The 9548-nt window shown below is 43.9% G+C and overlaps 1 long non-coding RNA gene across 1 annotated transcript; it reads right to left on the reverse strand.

Moving 5' to 3' along the window:
- Positions 1-369: 369 nt before the first annotated feature.
- On the reverse strand, positions 370-7888 carry LOC129380286 (uncharacterized). The gene is made up of 3 exons (XR_008608296.2): positions 7656-7888; positions 6932-6970; positions 370-616 (listed from the first exon to the last, which is right to left on the reverse strand). It is a non-coding gene; the product is annotated as an uncharacterized lncRNA (long non-coding RNA).
- Between the last annotated feature and the right edge of the window lie 1660 nt (positions 7889-9548).

Consider the following 9548-nt stretch of genomic DNA (forward strand, 5'->3'; position numbering starts at 1 on the left):
GAACACATACACGACCTCACTCCGCAATGGCGGCACGTCTAGGGACAAACTCATACAAAACGATGAAAGAAACTTGTCCTTCGTAGTACCTACGAAAAGTCAGATATTCAAGGAGCAAAAGCAGCTCCATTTTCTCTCTCGCAGACCTGCCTAGAGGCAGGTCTGCGATCCTCGTATTAAACGCTAATTGGGCGCTACCTGGAAAGGCACACGGATACTCGTTAATTACACTTCAAATATCTGAAATCTGCGTACAGGTGGTGTTCATAAGCGCAGTTAAGAAGCCCTTAGAATTTCAGGTCAATGAATAAATCTGTTTAAAAGTTTGATGCGTTTAAGGGAAATTAAAAATAAACCGATGTGCGCCCATCGATTACGGTCATTTTATTAAAGGCGTGTTTTTATTCGCCAGAGATCTCTGTACCATTGCGAATGGTTTTCCAGGAGGAGGGAACTGACGTCAAATTGGAGCACCTTTCCGTACAGTCGGACCTAGTTTGAAATCCGTTGCAGTTGTTCTTCCTTGCTTTTGGTTGACATATTTTTGAATTATGGTCAAAGTGAAACCACCCTTCATCCACAGGTCCTAGGCTCATGTTCCAGAAGCAATAGCAATCTGAATAGAAAAAATGGGCATTTCAAGCACTGTTTAAAGAAACACTTAATAGCTGCAAGTGCTTATTCAAGTGTTGAAATAATGAATTAGAATAAAATCACAATACGTTTGTGAGATATCGCAATGCTTTCTTGGCATAATTGTGGTCTATGAGGAGTTGCGATTATTATTTGGTATAAAATCTTTGATAAAGTTTAAAAGGTATCAGATGGCTAAGTGTATCTATGACGCTTTGCTAAACCAATTACTCTTTTAACGTTTTACCAAATATTTAACCTCTATGCCAACTGCACAATATCGCTTATCGCTCCGGTAGGCTTACTGGTAATTAACGCATAAAGCACTGAAGCACAGTATAAATTAATTCGATGATGGTTTGACACATCAAGATGTAAAAAAAATACTAGTTTTGCTCATAATGCGAAGCATTTCAGCCATAGCTGGCGCTGGGTTGCATTACACTGTTTCGTGTGGCACTGATATTATTAATCATTAGCGCATGCCCATGAGTGATCTCTGTTTATGAAGCAAATATTTATCAACAACGACCTTAGCCCTATTCGTGTGTGTTTACGACGGGCGTTGTCCGGTGATGGATAATTGAAGAAAGAGGGAGCGCGTTCTTTTACTTATCTGCCTTTCGTATTTTGGATCTGACATCTTATAAAAGCATTCACGTTAGTGATGATTTATCTAAAAGCTGGATAGCGCAGCGTCCGCCAGTCATAGCGGGTCAGGCAATCATAGCTGGTGGCAGAGTGACTGAGATTTTTTGGCGCTTTATTCCTCTCTGTAGTTGCGCTGATGGAGTGGCTGTTTCGTACACAAACAACCTCGCCCTCGATGCTGGAGCAGAGAACAAGTCTGGCGAATGTTGTCTAGCTGCTTGTTTTCGGGAATGGGTCTCACCTTATAGTTTGCGCCTTCTTGCAAGTCGACAGGGTGCTAGTTTAATCTATCCTTGTATTTTCATTCGGTTTGCCTTATTGAGGAGGTGTGGAATGGGTATTTGTTCACCAAGTGTGTTTCTGGCTTTGTTTTAGGAGTTTCTAACGAACATTTCCGATGACTGTAAGGAAAAGCTTTACTCGGACTTAATATCTGAGCTGTTTCTGGCCATTACTTTATCGCGCACAAAGGTGTAGCCTGTAGGGAACGGACGTACTTGCTCGCGGGTACATGAGCTTTGTGATGTACAGAAACACAATTAATTTTTTTTTCTATTATCAAGAGGCGTCATTTGGCTTTGAGATCCTCTTGATTGAACTCTTCGAAATTATTTCGATCTAAGTCGCCATTCCGTACATAAGTAGGAGACAGAGCTTTTTGTTTAAGCGGGGAAAATTTTTGGCGAGTGAATGGCGCTGGTTAGTACGGGTGTTGGTGTCCTCGAGCAGGTGCCTAAGGAGGTTCCACGTCTTACCGTTACGGACCTGCCCGTCGATCGAGTTACGTATGACTACATTGCAGATCGACTTAATCATTGGAACTGTTTCTTGTGATCTCTGGTAATAATATTGATATTCAATATTTTGCATATATTCAACCCGTTACAGTTTGGAAAATAACGTTAGCATAAATTATATACTTGCTTAGACTCATGTTTTCAGACCCTTCGAAATTGTCTACTAGAAAGAAGCGTCATGATTGCATTAAAAAAAAACACCGAGAATAGTTTGTTTCGTGCATGGAAGGAGTGTTGCACCGTGTTTGCTTAGGCTGCGGGAAGGAATATATTGGTCCGACGTGAAGGTGCCGCAATGATCGCTAACGGGAACATTCGAACAATGTTAAAAATCTTGTAAAACAGGTCATCTAGCCGCACACTGCTTGTGTTGTAACTGGAAACTCTTGTTTGACATCTCACAAGGGATATCCAGAAACCCAGATCAAGTGACTAGGGAGATTATTGAGGCATTTGAAATAATTAGAAACGATAACTCTGTAAGTTGCCAATCTTTTTCGCTCTCAAAAAAAAAAAAGAAGAATTATTGTTCCTATGGCGGGAGCGGCCAGTGGTGCATGCTCTTGCCGAAAAGAAATCCATGTTGCGACGGTGGCTTTTTTCTTCCTAATGTACTACGGTATATACAGGATGTTTCAGCGAATACTTTCAAAAATCTTTAAAAGTTACCTGTGGCGAACATCACAATTCTAGTTCCTGAGCTGGTCTACTCGAAGCGGCGGTCAATACTTTCACAAAAAAATTGAGCTGCAAAATCGACTATTTAATAAAAATTCGCTAAATAAATTTGAACTAGTTGCATTATGGCCCATATTGCAATTTACAAATTATAGCCGTGGAGTTCGCAAGGCGGATCTACTTGGAACGAGTTTTCAAGACAACGCCAGTTTCGAGATATAAATTCCCGAACTCTGCGGAGAAATGCATTGGCGTTCCAGTTAATTTGTTAACAAAACGTACTTTTATTCACTGAAGCCCACAACTGGAACGCCAATGCATTTATCCGCAAAGTTCGGGAATTTATATCTCGAAACTGGTGTCGTCCTGAGAATTTGTTTGAAGTGGATCCGCCTTGCGAAGTTCACTGCTAAAATTTGTAAATTGCAATATGGGTCATAAGATAATTACCTAAAGGTTAATTAGTGAATTCTTGTTAATTAGTAAAATTTGCATTTCAATTTTTTGTGCAAGTAGTGTCCACCGTTTCTAGTAGACCAGCTCATAAACTAGAATTGAGCTATCTGCCACAGGCAACCTTAAAAAAAATTGAAAGTGTTCGCTGAAACACCCTGTATGGGGTAACCATGTGCAATAAAAATTCAGTCAGTAGCGCTGTGTCTTCGTTTTATCCTGTTGTCCTACGTGCTCTCTTATGCTTTACCTCAAGTTATGCAGTACCAACTAGCCCACTAGTCTATCATTTTGAAGCTCAAGAGCACCGACTTTTGGGCTAGTTGGTTACGCATAGCAGATCACGGTCAAGCGCGCACGAGCAAGGAGAAAATGAGGAGTAGACAACACAAACGTTTAATAGACAAAAGTAGACAAAAGCGCTTTTGTTTTCTACTCCTTACTTTGTCCTTGTTCGTGCGCGCTTGACCGTGATCTGCTATGTCCTTGTGAACTCGTTTAAACGGAGTCAAATCGTCCTGCCAAAAGATTTAACATGCTAGATTCGTTTCCAAAACCAAAAAGTCGCTATGTACTTTGCTAGTACATCGCTATGTACTTCGACAATTCGTGGCAGCGGAGTAAACTCCCGCGTTCCCACGTCGAATATGTCGTCGGGCAACCTTGGTCTTGCTCACCGCCGCGCGTTAACTGCGCACAAGCAGCAAGCAGCTCACTATCGCACTTCTCCACTTACCCAACAATCCTCTCCGTTGAACGCGATTGGCTCCGCGAGCCGCACCACGTTGCGCGGCTACGCGCGGAAGCGTGACAGAATAGTGCACTCACTTCTACTGCGCGTCGCGCCGCGCAGGCAGCCGCAGCTGGGCCTAGCCTCAGAGATCTCCCCGGCGCAATCTCGAAGGCCACGCCACGCCGTGCATTCACTGCCGCCTCTCACTGCGGCGCGCCGTGCGGGCCGACAGCTGGGCGTTGCCTCCGAGAATGCATCAGCATCGGTGCACTCTGGGAGGCCACGAGCCGGCCGAGCCAAGCCAAGTTCGCTTGCCTCATCGATCACACAGCGGAGCGCTGTGTTTTGTGCCACCTACTGCTCGACCGCGACGAGCCAAGCGGAAAGCGGACGCGAAAGGCCGTCGCAGTAGAAGACGGCTATCTGAAGGCTGTCACGTCAAGTGCTAAGGGGCAGGTGAAAGATTCTTTTGTTATTTTATTCAAATTTCATCGCACGCGTGGCCATGTAGCAATCGGGCAGGTCGCAAAGCCGTCTTATTATTTCCATGTTTATAAAGGTGTGCCCCATTGGGCACATATATATCAGTAAATGGCAGTAATGGGTACAACGAATCAACGCATGTGGGCAAGTAATTTCGGCTTCCCCTCCTACATTTTATAAGGAGGCTCGAGTGTACTTTAGACCCGTTGCCGTAGTTTTCAGTCGCCCGCTAGCATGTTGTGCAACCTTCGGCAAAACTTACTTGCTACCTAATACGAAGTCCCGATGATTAGTTCTGTAATTTACAGAGCACTACTGCGCTGTTCGCGATCTACCGGCCTTTGTGAACGTATATAAATGGAACACCTTTTGTGTGTGTGTGCCTCCATGTGTGCGTGTTTATTTTTTGTTTTTTTTAACGCTTTCGTCTCTCTCCTCTTTCTAACCCCTGTCGCCCATCACCACTGTAGGGCAGCAAACCGGAGACTGTTATCTGGTTAACTTCCCTGCCTTTCCTCTTCATCTCTCTTTTTCTCTCTCTTTCTACATCCACGCAGAACGCTTTCCGGAATTTCGTATTTCTGGATTTTGTAGACGACTCTATATTTCTTGACTGCTTCATTACCATAACCGTTGACATTCCGTTAATGCTGTCGTACGTATTGACGTTCATTCCTACATCCATATGAATTAATCCAAGTGCATAAACTTTTTCTTTATTCCAGCAACCGTTTAAAGGGACCCTGAACATGGGTCCGGCATGGTGAAAAAAAAAAAAATCCGTCTGCGCATAGCATACGTTGCTGTGGACATCTCAGCCCAATTTTGCAGTGTTGCGTGGGGCGTGGACCTCCCAAGTGGAGCGCGAAGTCACCTTTTTCTCAAACGCTCTCTTTTCGACCGAAGCCTGCTCGTCACTCTTTTCCGGGCGCTTTATTTCATAACATAACAGATACCCATAAGCGACTGCTATGGGCCAATAGCTGACATCAATCAATAAGGTTGTTTGGATCTGCGCGTTTCCTCCCACTGTAACTGTGTATATGTATATATTTCTTGGCGCAGTTTAATAAACAAGTTGAAGTAAGCGAAAATGCGCTTTTGAATTTCAATAAGAATTGCGTACTTCCGGAAGCAGGCGAATATCGTCTGCTCGCGCTCGGCCGCAGCAGCCCGCGTAAGAATTAAACTCTGGCCACCCTCTGGTCTCGCTAATTTCGACTTGTTTTGAACATCCAACTAGCCTCGAACCACACAAAAACTAACTAACGACTGAGCGCACGCTTGCGAGGGTGAGTTCACTCCTGGTGCCTTCTGGTTAGACGCCTGGGCAGACTCCGCTTTGCGTTGCGGTACTGATGACGCTTCATAATGCGCAAGTTGGATCGGTAAGACTGGTGAAGGACGAAGCCGGTCCGCAACAAGTAGCACGGCCATATTGGATGATTCGAGCACGAGCGATGACTCAATACCTGTCAAGCACCACGAAAACGCTGCGCATGCGCACTACAGTTGCACGTAGCTGCGGTCTGCTACGTAGCGTGGCTACCGCGGCCGCTGAGGTGTGCCGTCACGAGTCCGCTCCCTGAGCGCACTGCAGCTTTCCGAAAACCACTGCGCTTGGCTTACGTTTAGCGCGTCGCAGGCTCCGAAATCGGAAGTAGTCGCGTCTACGGCAACATGCAAAATCATATTTGGACTGCGCACCACGGTGACGTTCAGTAGGCGGGGCGTTGTGCGCATGCCTCTCTCCGCCGTAGCCTTCGCAGTGCGAGTCATTGAAGCAGTAGGGGTAGCCCCGCGAGGTGGGTGTTTGATTGCCAATAACCCCGCTTCTGCTAAACGCATTGAAGTATTTTTTTTTTCGGCAAAGTATTCCTAAAATAGCCTATTTGGACTTCAAATGCATTTTTCGACTTCGATAAGAAAAAGTTGTTCCAGGCCCCGTTAACAGAAACCCGATGGTGACTTTTTATTTTAATCTACTAAGCAGTGTGACGCCCAACGCCTAAATATTGGTCAAGGAGCCTCGAAAATACACAATATATAGAAAAGGTCACTGTGTTGAATCCGACTTCATTGCGATGGTAGATATGGCTTGTATTTCATCACACTCAGTCCTGTTGGGCTCTCGTCCCAGCTCCTTGCTATATTGTACTATGCATAGTCACTACTAGCATATAAGGTTTACTGGGTGGCACATAGACAAAAGTTCAGAATTTCTTTGTGTAACAAAGCTGTTGAAGGTATGGAACAGTGCACCACATTGAAGTTTTCAAGTGGAGCGTTCAATTGAACTGGCACGTGAAATTTGTCTATGTATTTCAGAAGCAAGACAAAGCAGGGTATAGCTGACAGAAAGCGTACGCCTATTACCTTTCCGCTTGGTACCCACATGCCCGCTAGCGTTACCGCTCACATTAATATCAGCACAATGAGGTCTTCAATGCCACGTAATTATAGTACATTGTAATGGTGGCTGACTGAATGAAACAGTACGTACCGAAAGGATAGCGGCACTCGGAAACCCTGGAGTCACATCCTGTAAGAACTTTTATCTTAGACAGATACAATGTAAAGTACGCTGTCAATGCTAAGTTTCAATGTGTACTGTGCAGTCAGAGTTAATATATGTTCTCGAGTTCTACGAATACTGCTTCAACATAGTCTTTCCAGCCACATCTACCAGATGGTACATATTCAGAAGATTACTACGAGCCGCACAGAATGCTTGCGCCAACTACGTCGTCTTGTCTCGTGGCATATGTGGAAAGGTACGGACTCAAAGCAAAATTAGGTGTTTTCATCTCGTGATCGCCTCTCTAAAGCTCAATCTGAACAAATGTTATAGCCATATTCGTATTTGACGAGAAATAAAAATTCTGTTTTTGTCTTTTTCGCATTTTATGTAAAAGTGACATAAAAGAGCGTCGCCAAGTAATAAGCATTTCGCAAGGCACGCAGTAAACTTGTTGCTTAAAAAGCGCAACGCTCCAGCCGCTCTGCCTCTTAAGGCGGATATAAAGTGGCTTTGTGAACTTGCTAAATCGAACGTTCGTAAGAAAGCGTTGATTTTAGGAGCACTTTATGACTAGGGATCGCTTTACCCCTAAATGTAGCCTAATGAGAAGCAACGATATCATGGCGCATTGACGCAGCAATGTTCTGGCTGCGGCATTCTTTCTTTTCTGATCCTGCAGAAGCAAAGAAGGAGCACATGAACTTACTGTTAGTGTTGCGGTTGCCAGACCGCCCACTCGCACCCAAAACTGCATGTGCTAACATTAGTAAAGAAATTGATCTTGCCAATAAGGTGGCGGAATCTTTTCTTGTAGGAGGCATTCCTTCAGATTTGGTGGTCTTCGAAATGTCGCACGGATGTTTCCGTCTACCTACGTCTATTCTCAGTTTTAATGGAAGCAATGCAGTTTCGCTTTTTATAATGCCAGGAAAACAAGGTCATTTATAGAAGTTCCTGTTCTTCTTGCGGTTCTGTAAACAACTAACAATGTAGCAGATGGCCAACACTCGAACACATTTATGATGAACAGCATATTGTCTAGCACTGAAAAATAATTTCAGTGCTCCGAGACACAACGATGACTGTACAGCAGCTGCGGTTCAATTGGAATGAGTTTAAGAAATTCCGTGTTTAAGATAACACTGTTCATGTTTTTAAATAGATTTTGAAGCAGCAAGAATTAATTTACTGAGCTTGTTCAATGAGATCTATGCAAGAAATTAATAAGGAAGGGAGTCTGGCAAGAAAAATATATATCTATACGGGGTATTTTCAAAAATGATTTTGAAGTACCAATATTAATGCGGAAGGGCTGAAAAAGGTGACGACGGAGATGGGTAAGGGGTTCCAATTATTGGGTGCCTCCTGGATGGTTGAGAAAAAATAAATTATTTCAGGAAATGACGTCAGCTTTCTGTACACAATTTGTAGGCGATGACGAATAACTGGTCTCACTGGGTTCCATTTTCAGGTATAAATAATAAAATATCTGGCGATACAATGACAGATGGAGCATTGTTTAAGGTGAAGGTGAAGGTGAAGGTGAAGAAACTGGAGCAGGAGCAAAAGTCTACAAAGGCATGACAAATGGCTCTCGCTCCTATTGGCAATAAGCACTGTTACATTTTTGTCTGCAAATACGTTATGAAGGTGGATTTCAACTAAGATTTTGTGAAGGACAGTCAATAATTTACCAAAAAAGTGCATTTTCCGCCCAGTCCTTTACTCACTTTAGTTTATTTCATGAGAAATTCGTGACTAGGATTCCACTGCGCACAGCCATATTAGAGCTCATATAATGCTGCCTTTCTCTCTTAGCGGTAGATGACGTAGACGGCATTCGGAGTTGCTGCATACTGATGAAAAGATTTCGACAGAACATATACCAAGATGATTGTCGACGGTAATGCGACTAGCATTGAGGCTATGCAGCGACACACCGTATTGTTGAAGTTATGTTAACCTAAAATATGTAGTGGTCATTCTGAGACTTCGGTTGCTTCGGCTACATGCGACATTCACTGTCTCCGGTATCGCACCATTTTACTATGGCACTACTATTGCCATGGTCACCCATGAGCATGACAGTATCTCGACAATTGTATGACCATGTCATCGTGTCGAGGATGGAATGATGAAGATGCAATGATGTGGATGGACTGACGAAGCTGGTATGGCGACGACAGCATGATGACGATGAAATGACGAAGGAAGGACGTCGATGGAACGAGAAATGGGTGATGACGACGACGGAATGACATCAGTTGAATTAAAAAGGTGGTATGAACATGGCATGATGGAAATGAAGTGGTGATTCGGAAATGAGGACGATGGTATAGCGACGCCAGCGATACGTCGACAGCACTTAGATTCTTCGATGACGAGGAGCTTATCGCGATGACGGTTTAACAATGACGTATGACTACGACGCAATAACGACGGTGGCACGACAAAACGGCGTAACACTGTTGAATCACAACAGCGGGATTATACTTTAGAAAAACCAAGAAGGATTGACGTGCATGGAGCGATGAAGTCGGTATGACGACGACAGACAATGAGATGGCATTAATTAAGGGATTGCGATGCTAAAATGACA

This window comes from Dermacentor andersoni, chromosome 10 (genome assembly GCF_023375885.2).
Source record: "Dermacentor andersoni chromosome 10, qqDerAnde1_hic_scaffold, whole genome shotgun sequence".
NCBI lineage: Eukaryota > Metazoa > Arthropoda > Arachnida > Ixodida > Ixodidae > Dermacentor > Dermacentor andersoni.